At 43.6% G+C, this 11,928-nt stretch overlaps 1 non-coding gene across 1 annotated transcript; it reads right to left on the bottom strand.

Annotated features, from left to right (window-relative positions):
• Positions 1 to 8,789: 8,789 nt before the first annotated feature.
• On the bottom strand, positions 8,790 to 8,861 carry Trnac-gca (transfer RNA cysteine (anticodon GCA)). Its single transcript has one exon. It is a non-coding gene; the product is annotated as a tRNA-Cys (tRNA).
• Between the last annotated feature and the right edge of the window lie 3,067 nt (positions 8,862 to 11,928).

The raw sequence follows: 11,928 nt of genomic DNA, 5'->3' as shown, positions 1-11,928 counted from the left end.
CATACCTGGCTATTGGGGGAGTTCCTGGCTGAGCAAACTGTCTCCACCCCTAGCATAACCTTTACCAGAAGGAAATGTACCCTCCTTGACCTGGGGTGGGGGAACTGTCTGCTCCTGGGTCAGGCTTGAGTGTCTTTACCTGTGTTGTTCTATCTTCTGTGAACCACTCCTTCGGCTGAAAGCCACCCAGAAGCTCCTTAGCACACAGTTTAGCTTTCTATCAGTTTTTTCCCTTAGGAACTCCAGCTAAATCTTGCCACATTTGTCTTGAGGAACCCAGACAGACCTCTTCCTTTGCTTTGCCTTTCCCTGGTCTCCTCTAGGCTGCCCTTGAACTTTGCAGACACTTTGCATGCTGGTCCACCAAAGCCTTTCTTTATACAGTGCTTACCCCAACAAAGGCCTCCTCCATTCAAGCTCCATACTAGCCTTGAGGTCCCTGCTAGATTAGTCTTTTCTTTAATCCCTCTGTGAACATACTATCTGGCCCAATGAACTGGGGTTTAAACACAGCTTTTCTTATTCCTAGTTCCCTCAATAATCCTTTTCCCTCCTCTATGGTCCTTTATTCCCGGACATTGATGTGACTTCAGTCAGAGATAACCAAGTGTCCCAATGGCTCGGAGAAACCAGTCCACCAGGGACTGAGTTCCCTCCTGTTGTCTCAGCACTGTTTTGAGTTATTTACCTTCCATTTTAAGGAACTTCCCTGAAAGGCGGAATGTTTCAATCTTGGAGGAAACTGCTACACAAGGGAAGTCCTGGCTAATGACATAAATATGAGGGCCACAAGCCCATCACATCCACAGGACAAAATGAGGTCACTGAGGAGGCATGAGCAGAAATGAGCAATGGCCTAAGGACTAAGTCCTGGGCCCTTAGATATTCACAAATTGGGGTGTTGAGAAGTTACAAGCAAAAGAGACAGAAAAATGGGCAGTGAACTAGAAAGAACAAGAGGAAAAGCGTGAGAGCCCTCAAGGCAATGGAGGCAAGCCTCTAGGAATGGACTCAAAACCAAGAAAAGGTCTAACGAGATGATGGAAGGTTAGAGAGGTGATGGGCAGCCGATGGTGCTCTCCTGAGAAGTTTTCTCTGCTCCTGACAGGTGAGTCATGCCATGTGCTCAGGATGCACCTGTATCCCATTGCACATACTTGACCATAATTTCTGCAAACTTGAGACCATAGTATCTGTCTTTTAATCTGAGTAGAATCAGTAGAATCTGTAGGGTCGTATCCCTGTGTGAGGATGCCAAGGAGATTGTTAGTGCTTTAGTGGGAACTCAGGGAAACTGAAGAGACAGAGCAGGTTCACAGGATGAGCTTCCAGGGAGGAGACAGACAAGGCAAGGTTCACAGGATGAGCAGGGGGAGTGGGGAGGAGACAGACTAGGTTTATAGGATGAGATGGGGCAGGGGAGACAGACCTCTTCCTCTTAGACTTGAGAAGCAAGACAGGAAAGACAGCAGCATAAGGATGTGGAGGTGCTCCCATCAGATGGCCTCAGTCTTCCCAGTGAAGGAGGAAACAAGGTTTTCTAAAGAGAACAAAGGAGACAGATGACACTTACTAAAGAAGAAAATTAAACTATGAAGCTGGCACTATGGGAAACGAGTGAATTCAAAAGGAATGACATCATTGGTTATCTGTAGTTGAGCCAGTTGAGGTCAGGTGGAGGTTGAATCTTTTGTCTTACTCTATACTCTTGAGCAAAGACTGGCTATCCCACAACAAAGGTGGAAAAAGTCAGTAGGGTCGTGTATTTATGGCATTAGAAATGAATAGGGAAGATGGTAGAAAGACCACAGGGAGGGCTAGCAAGATGGCTCAGTGAATAGAGGCACTTGCTGTCAAGCCTGACCATGTAAGTTTGATCCCAGGGACCCATATGGTGGACCCACACGACTGCTTGATAGTGACAGTCACAGACTGCGAGAGCCATAACCTCATACACTGTCCTCTGATCTCCACACATGTGTTTTGGCACAGATGTGAGTACACACACAAATTAATGTAATTTACAAAATTTTTATGATTAAAAAAATGTGTACCTAGAATTAGGCAGCTGGACTCAATGGTGATTCCAATTTTGTTGACACTATCAGAGCATCCTAATGAGGAAGTAGCCAAACACATGTCTTCTTCTTTCTGTTAGGACTTATCAGGGTATTGACTTTGGCCACATCAATGTCATAGTTCCTTCACAGCCTGTCTGATCTGGTGCTGTTGACCTTGGCATTCACAGTGAACACAAATGTGTTGTTTTGAGTCTTCTTCATGGCTGACTCAATGTGTTGTGGGATAATCTTTCTGTAACTGTGAAGATGTGTCTTTGCCAAGGCGCCTTCTGATTGATTTAATAAAGAGCTGAATAGCCAATAGCTAAACAGGAGAGGATAGGCAGGATTTCTGGGGAAAGAGAGGAGATAAATCTAGGTGCATGGAAATGCCATCTAGACGCAGACCAAGTTGGACATACAGAATGGAGGAGAAGTTAAATTAAAAAAAAAAAAAAAAAAAAAGCTTGGGTTGGGGATTTAGCTCAGTGGTAGAGCGCTTGCCTAGAAAGCACAAGGCCCTGGGTTAGGTCCTCAGCTCTGGGGGAAAAAAAGAAAAAAAAAGCCATGTGACAGAACATAGATTAATAGAAGCAGGTTAATTTAAGTTATAAGAACTAGTTAAGGACAAGCCTAAGCTGAAGGCCACTCTTTCATAATTAATAAGAAGTCTCTGTGTCATTATTTGTGGCTGGTGGTCCCAAAAGAAAGTCTGATGAGAAAGAAAGCTTGCTACATCAGTGGTCGGAGGAACTTGATGATGGCATAGTGGTCAAGCTTGTTTCTCCTGAGGACATTCTTATGAGGGTATTTGTGCTGCCTCTAGAGCCACAGGGCTGCCAGAGGTGGGTGACGTGGGCCTCTTCTCCCTTTTGTGGCTGTGGACACCTTTCGGCACTGCGTTCTTGGCTCCCAAGGTCTTTACTTTAATCTCAGCTTTGCTAGGGTAGGAACTGCCTTTTTCACTTTTGGTGCCATCTTGTCAAAAAGCATAATTTAAATTTTTAAAGAAAAAGAAAGACTACAGACAAAGGCCTTAATTGGTAGGTCCACAGTGGGTCAATGGAGCACAATGTAGCTCTGAGATCATGGGTACATGAGAGAAATCAAGGGGAAACTGGGGGTTTCTATTTCCATAACAAGAAGATACAAAAATGAAGGAATGTGCCTAAGGGAGTTTGTAGTCCAAGATAATGAGAGCATCGGGCATAGGTTGTGTGATGATGTTTGTTTTCACTGGCAGCTTATACTGGATTTAGAATCACTATGGAAGCACACCTCAAGGGTGTGTGTGTGTGTGTGTGTGTGTGTGTGTGTGTGTGTGTGTGTTTCCAGAAGGGTTTAACTCAGCATGGAAGGCCCAGCCTGAATGCAGGTTGAGCCATCCCACAGGCTGCCCCATCTCATAGGCCATGCTGTCACACAGGCTGAGAATTAGCCTCCCTTCCCCTCCCCCCACTCTCTGCTTCCTGACTGTGGTTGCCATGTGACTGGTTACCTCACTACCCTATGACTTCCTGCCTTGATGGACTGTGCCCTCAAACTGTGAGCCAAAATAGCCCTTCCTTGTTAATTTGTTTTTAACGGTGCTTTGTCACAGCAGTGAGAAAAGTAACTAATGCAGGTGATACGTTAGGGTTAAACTTGGCTGCAAATTCTGAACTCTCAAAATAACCAAAGGCACAAACAAGCAGGCAAACCAGAAGCTTCCTTTTCTTGCAAATAAAAGTCCAATTACTGCAGCCCAGCTGTATATATTATGTGGTATATATACTATATAGCTATATAGTAAATGTATAGTATATAAATTATAATATATAATTATATAGTACAATTATATCTTTTACCCCTTCCCTTTCCTCCCTCCAATTTATATATATATAGTATATAAATATGCATACTATGTATTATTTTCTATTTTAATTTTTGTATCTTATATAAATTTCTTATATTTTATATAATATATAAATGCTATATAATTATAGTACATATAATTACATAGTATGTTTTATATATTATAGATGCTACATAAGTATAGTGTAAATAAATATACTATATATATTATATAAATATACTAAAATCTAAAAAAGTAGAAGTAATTTTTTAAAACTTCCCCAACGTCTTCTAGTCTTCTCATAGTTCATTCTGGCACACACGGTCTCATTACAATTCTCAAGTAAAGACCATCTGTCTTTGGAGAGCCTCTGTCTGTCATCCCAGTTCACAAAACCCAGTGAAGCCTTAACATTAGGTCTTGACATTGCTGAGGATAAAGCAGAGCAAGTGAGGAAAATGTGACTTGAGACCTGACCATAAAATTGTCCACAAACTTTAATATGAGTTCCAGATATGGGCAAGGGTATCAGTGAGGATGGGGAGGGTGTGGTGCACAGAGACAGAGACACCCCTTGAAGGAGGAGAGGTGCTAAGGGCTAGCAAAGGAGTCAGATCTGGATCCTCGAGGGACCGTGGATGAGTAGGAGCAAGAAGAGGAGGCACCTTCTCTGCTTGAGTCTGAGGGAAGAGGTGGCTCTGGGAAAGCTAGGTGTCATGTATACAATGAGGTATAAAAGCAGGGATTCAAGAGAAAGGTATGTGGACTGGAAATCATCAGTAGAGCAGCTAGAGGGCTGACAGGAGTGAGGAGGACCCTCAGATTTAAAAAAAAAAAAAATGACACATCAAGCCAGGCAGTGGTGGTGCACACCTTTAATCCCAGCACTCGGGAGGCAGAGCCAGGTGGATCTCTGTGAGTTTGAGGCCAGCCTGGTCTACAGAGTGAGTTCCAGGACAGGCTCCAAAAGCTACACAGAGAAACTCTGTCTTGAAACAAAGCAAAAACAAAGATAAAAACCTGACACATCTTTTTAGCATCAGAAAGGGCAGCACGGGACTAGAAAGCCACTAGTGCAGACAATGCTCTGAAACTGGAAAAGTAAGAGTCACATCCCTGCAGGACAGAAACACTAAGTAAATGCTTGTATTAGCAAGGCACCAGCTTTATGGAAAGGAGAGGCATCACTGAAGACCAAGGTTCTGTGGTGGCAGGTCCTGTGCTCTTCTGGTGAGAGAGGCCACAGGACACAGAGCATGCACAACTTAGTGAAACCAAGAGCTGCTTGCTGTAAACAAAGCCTCCAGGGGGATGAGAAGTGACCAGGCTCTGTCCCAAATGGCGATTTCTCTGCCATTCGGTGTGGAGATCAGGATGCCCTTGCCACCAAATAACTGTATTATAAGCACTCATGTTTGACACATGTGTGTTACAGATTTCTAATGTTTATACAAATAGAAGCAAGGAATGTGTTCAAGATAGTTCTTTTAAAAGGCCATAAAAGACGATTCGTGTGAAGGATGGTTACCACTTCTGAACTATATTCTATCTGGATCCACAATGGATTCTGAGATTTTTCTATCAAAAAGCCATTTGTTCTCCAAAACATAAAAATCCTTTACTTTTTTAGTTTTGAGATGGCCAATATAATTCTTCAATCCCTTCTGCAGAGTTTTTCTTTCAAAGCTTAAATAAGACCCAGAATTGCCTTCGACTTGTGTACAAACTAAACATCACAGAACTTGATTTACCCATCACCAAGTTGCTATTTAACCCTCTGCAAATTCCCTTGGACTTACAAGGCCTCTCTTACTATCCCAAAGAACCTTCTACCTGGGATGAGAGGCCAGGTCTATCCCATCCCTGATATAAGGGGAGAATTCTCTAACTAGGAAGTGCTAAGAAGCAGCTGCCTCTGGAAGATGCTGGTGCTCGCTGCTCATCACTGTTGCACACACAGATGCTGGAGACATGAGTGAAGGTCCAGAGCCCCGGTGCTGGGCAGACAGAGGTGGAGTGGTGCAGCCTGTCCTGCGGAGGCTCCCAGGAAGCTCTGCAAGACTGGTTCTTACTTCCCTTGTGGTCTGGAAGCCACTGGATGATGCCTATGCCCCACCCTGGATGTTGTGATTTAACTGTTCTGGGGGAAGGCCAGGGAAGGGGACCTTCTGTAGACTCTTCAAGTGATTCTAATTTATTTGGGGGTAAAGAGTCACAATCATAAATCCTTAGAATTTACTGGTTCAAGGAAAAAATATTTTAATACCAGTGTCTATTAAGAAGGAGAAATTAAAGGTAGGCTATCTTTGAGAACCAAGACCACATCCAGGATTTGCAGAAAAATCCATGAATGTAGAAAGAACTAAAGCTGTCTATCTGAGGGGTAGGGGGAAAAAAGCACACGTGTTCTGATGGTAACTTTGTTACTTCATCTTGAAATCTCTTCTTTGTCTTTGCAGTTATATATTCCCAACAGAAAGCTTTAGACATTATATGAATTATATCTGAGAGTCACATTGCATTTCAGGAGTAAATGATAAGAAGCAACACTGTTCTGATAACATACAAGAAATAAACCTGTCAGCTTTCTGATTAGTGGGCCAACTGTGGCTGTGAAGGAAAATCCAGCTATTTCGCTGTCTTGCTAAGGAGATAGCCCATGAAGGGGGTTAAAAAGTTAAACTATTGGGGAGCCTAGAAAACAGAGAAGTTGTGCATTGTATCCTATATTTCTAAGTGTGATAAACATTCTAAGCTATTATTTAAACGTGTCAGTTTTTCCTCAGACTTGGATTGCTATACTGTCTGGCAGCCTGCATGGCTGTGAGTAGTAACCATGGCAACGCTAGACTGTCAGCCAGGCTCCCTGGTGTGCAGGCTGTAAAATGAGGGTATGTAGCACCAAGTGCTCTGCACTTTCTCGAGGAACAGTGACCTTAAAAGCATCCCAGGACCTAAACATAAACAGTTAGTTGGCTGAACCTTGACTCTTGTATCATAAAACTGAGATTAGGAGTTCGTGCAGAAAGTTAGTTGCTTTGTGTAGGGAGTTATGTGTAGGAATTTGTATAGGGAGTTATGTCTTTAATGTTATCAGCCAGAGTTTAGCAAGTGGGGAACTGGCACCAAAGTTGTTTTATGCCTGACCTTGGTTCAACAATCAGACAGCTGGGAATCTGTCCTTGTGAGATTCATTTGGAGGGGCAACTAGTCTACTTTGAATATGCTCTGAGGTTTTAAATCAGCTAATTGTATGTAATTGTCCACAAGCCATGAAACAAAGTCCTGGCTATGAAAGTATATTTTATTCATCAAAATTATGCAGTATAAGAAGAAATTATCACCAAGTGGTGGTGACACATGCCTTTAATCACAGCACTCGGGAGGCAGAGCCAGGCGGATCTCTATGAATTCAAGGCCAGCCTAGTCTACAGAGTGAGATCCAGGATAGGCACCAAAACTACACAGAGAAACCCTGTCTCAAAAAAACCAAAAAGAAGAGGAGGAGGAGGAGGAGGGGGAGGAGGAGGAGGAGAAAGAGGAAGAGGAAGAGGAAGAGGAAGAAGAAGAAGAAGAAGAAGAAGAAGAAGAAGAAGAAGAAGAAGAAGAAGAAGGAAGTATCTTCCTATCAATCCACAGAAAATTGTGCCCAGTATATTCATGGATAAAGCACACTATCAGTCCAGGCTGCATGTAGTAGCACATGAGAAAATTACAGACAGAAGCAAACAGTATTCACAGTCTATGACCCCATGGTCCTTGCCTAGTAGGGCTCCCCATCAGACAATTATTCATCTGGTGGGTTGACCTGTTGAATATTAGTTGTGATCTGCTGTATATTCTTATGGCCTCTGGCAGTAGGCATCTATGTAAAATATCAAAACTAGATATGTATTGGGGTACCTAGATTTGAACCCAGAATGTCTTGATCTGCAGTCAAAAAAGCTCTACCCTGAGCTAAAACCCCAATGTGGCTGGGTGTAGCTAACTCATTAGTACCTCTTCAACCTTGCTTCCACACCCAAGATATTTACATGTTCATGATCTGCTGTTAATGATCCAAAAATTGACAAGATTTCTACATTGATGTCTCCCATCCCTCTTCTCCTTTCCAGCTTTGACTAGACCAACACACACACACACACACACACACACACACACACACACACAGTAAAGTAAAGGCACCAACTTTGATCTGGAGAAGATGCCTGGCATGGCTTTTTCCATAAGTTCACACAAAGAGATAGGATAAGACCTTCTGGTCCTAGGTCATTGATGACCATCACATGAAGCTCAGGGAGAGCCTTCTCCATGATCTAAGTCCTCAGAAAGACACTCATTACATTCCTTGATTTATTCATTCAATAAACACTTAAGTAGCTTGCTAGTTTCTGGACCCTGTCATTAATGTTGGGTACAAACAGGCATTTAAGACATTGTCCTTTTATTTCAAAATAATTTTATTCTAAATGGAAGACAAATAATAGGTGAAATGTTTCCACAGAGGTGGCAGGAGAAGAAGTACAGGGCAGGGGAACCAGAATCAAGGATCACCCTGTCTGGAGGCTCCAGGGGGGATTCCTGAGGAGATAAAGGCAAGGACTGCTAGAAGCTGTTTCTACACCAAGCCTCCTCTAACCTCAATTTCCTACAGTGAGTGAGTGATCCACCTAGTCATAGCCTTAGAGGGTGTGGTAGGTAATTTTGACCTGGACGGACCTCAGAGAGCAGCACACAGATGGAGCCTGAGTAGAATCCAGCACAGAGGTGAAGGAATATCAGTAATAATGTGACAAATTCAGGACAAGGGAAATGTAGGTAACAGGGCTTTTATTTGGTTCTTCTTGGACCACACAAGATATTTGATGATCTGGCATCTAAAAGAAATCCTAGGAAGGGGGCACCTGGATTTGAACCAGGGACCTCTTGATCTGCAGTCAAATGCTCTACCCCTGAGCTATACCCCCACCTGCTTATTAATGTCTCACAGGCACTCAGAACCTGCATGGCCACTCCCTGGATGTTAACATCACAGGTACACATGTCAGTGCTCTGCCATCATCTGCTTCCTCCTATGAGAACCAGCCCTGACCTGCCTCTGCACATGACTGTCATGTCCTCATGAATGACTAGCATCCTCCTGCCTTAGATCCTAACTGAGGCAGGAGCATTAAATTCAGGAGGCCTGCTTCTACTGACTTCTTCAACTCAACCAAAGGAGCCATATGCAAATACACTGGCTGCTTAGCTGACCTTTGGAGGTGAGTGGGAGTGGAGTGGAAAAAGGGAAAGTTCTCTGTCCACCGAGAACTTGGTCAGACTCTCCAGGAGGGACCCAGGGTCTGATGTGTCTCTAGCAAGCTCTATGGACAATTCTGACTGACACACTATTTGGTATTATCCTTTTTTCCCTCTGCCTTTCCATGCTGTAGATGTGAAATAAAAAGACAATGGTTAAATTAAGGACAAATAAAACACTCCTGCTTAATAACCAAGTCAAACCAGAGTCCACAGATATGACAAAGGACCTTTAGAGACCATGGTCACTGAAACATGACACAGGTTGCTATCATATGATCAGCAGGCGACAGAGTCTTGGAGCAGGGCTTCACTGAGAAGAAGTCCCTGAGTCTTGCATGTGTACCTGTGTAGACTCCCTTATTAGCACAGGCCACCTGAACTGCTTCACCTGGGGATGTAGTATACATGGTGACTTCTCATCTCCAATGCCCTAAAGGACCTGAACCACCTCCTTCAAACAACTCTATCAGGCTTGAATTACCATGTCCTTCCCCATAGACCTACCTCAGGACACCCAGAATCCATGCATGCCCAGCACACTGCAGCCTTTGCTGCTCAGCAGTGTGTGGCCTCAGGTGGAGAATCACTTGCAGGGCTGGAGTCCTATTTTTTTTCCTTCCTGTGGTTTTGCCTCCAAGTTCCCCACCTGTTGGAGCCACTAGGTTTCCTAGTGGCTGTACCCAGCAGGACTGCATGGGAGGTTGATTGGACCACGGGCCTAGGTACCAGGTGACTGTAACTAGCAAGGGGGAGGTCTTTTGCTCCACCCCTTGGCATTGTTATAAATAGACCTTTGGAATAAAGTTCTGGGCCGGTGGATAAAGATCCAGGTTCACCCGAGTCTATCCTGTGTTTTCTTTCTGTTTCTTTACTCTCTATTTCTAATTAAGTCTCTTATCCCTCACTCCTCAATAATTCCTGGGGTAAATAAGTGTGGGGGCTGGTCCTCCACACCCACCCTCGATGTTCTCTTCCCACTGTTGTAGACTGTTACTTTAACTGTGCACAGATGTGTTACATTTGTTTGCATTGCAGAATATTACTTTAACTATGTAAAGGAATATTGCATTTGTTTATGCTGCATTTGTTTAACTAGGCAAAGATGTGTTGCTGTTTAACCTTGCCTCCCTAAGACACCTGATTAGTCTAATAAAAAGCAGAATGGCCAATAGTTAGGCAGAGGAGGGATAGGCGGGGCTGGTGGGCAAAGAGAATAAATAGGAGGAGGAGACAACAAGAGGAGAGAATGATGAAGAGGGAGATGCCCCAAGACAGACAGACATAGAGTAAGCAGGAAAGTAGGACATACAGAATGAAAGAAAAGTAAAAAGCCCAGAAGTAAAACATAAATGGAGAAAAACAGGTTAAAATAAGTTATAAGAGCTAGTTGAGCATTCATAGCTAATTTGTAGGAAATCTGTGGTCTCTGTGTCACGATTTGGGAGCTGGCAGTACAAAAGAAAGTCTGCACTCCTCACTCTGGCCCTCAGCTTGTATTGAGCATCACATCTGGGCCTTGCACCCTCTGCTCTCCTGACTTATCATTTTATGGTCCTTTATTTGGAAGAAAATCTCAAAACCACAGAGATTTTTGCCCCATGCTTGCCCCAAACCAGCAGCTCGGCATCAGCAGAGGCCCAGAGCTCAGCCCTAGGACTACACTGACTGGGGTCAGGTATCTCTGCCATGTGGCCCCTTCCTCTGGCTAAAAGACCACAGGGATGCTAAGGATGTAAGAGAGGACCACAGCCAGAAGATGTAGTCTGTGGGGACAAAGCCGGGAAGGGTATCAGGGAGGCTATAGCACGACTTTTGTGATTGGCATAAGATGACCAGGGCAATCACAAAATGCTTTTTCTTGGGAAAATATTTATTCAAATTTATCTAGTAAATATACTTCCGGAGTATATTTTATCCATAGAACAAGATTTTCCCAAAGGAATAAAACCATTACACCAAAACCAAGCTCAGAAGCCTCATTGGTGAATTCCTACAAATATGTAAGCAAATAACACAGAGATTACCACTGCTCAACTCACTGTGAGTCAGCACAACCTTAGTATCCAGTCTTCTAGAATGTCTGTCTGTGTGTGTGTGTGTGTGTGTGTGTGTGTTCAAATGAGCTAACTATTTCTAGATAAATGTTTTCATGTTGTTAGAAATAGAAGCATGCAGTTGGTATTTGGTGATTACTAACCATCAACACATTCCAGGGTTCACATGAATGTTCCATAAGATTCCTGATTCAGCACTGGATCTTCCTAAGCACTGTCACTTGTTACAGAAAGAAAAATATCCTAATAAAGGTTCATGTGAGACAAGGACTTGTCTTTCAAGTTTGGGGAGATCAATATCCTCCAAAACTCCACTGGAGTTTGTCACTGATGTGGTAATTCACAGGAGAGACAGAGACACTGTGACCCAGCACTGTGCTGATTTGATTCTGTGTTTGGTCTTATGGAATCCTAGTCTCGCTGCAGAAAGAGCTGAGGCCTTCAACACAGTGTGTATGAAGAGGCTGCAAGTTTCCTCTATGCCTTTAGGAACAACAGCAGACAGGAGAGCTGTCCATGGTATGTACCGGAGATCCATCATGGTCAGGCTCTGCTTGGCCCTTCACACTGAGCTGTGCCAACAGCTACCAAGGAAGTTGGGATCTTTGGTGAGAAGTTTATTACAAGGAGTAACACTTAAAACACGGACACATGGCTGCCAGAGCACAGATGCTAAGCC

Source organism: Peromyscus eremicus, chromosome 3 (assembly GCF_949786415.1).
Source record: "Peromyscus eremicus chromosome 3, PerEre_H2_v1, whole genome shotgun sequence".
Taxonomy (NCBI): Eukaryota; Metazoa; Chordata; class Mammalia; order Rodentia; family Cricetidae; genus Peromyscus; species Peromyscus eremicus.
The sequence above is the reverse complement of the archived record's forward strand: the minus strand, read 5'-3'. Positions and strand labels throughout refer to the sequence as shown.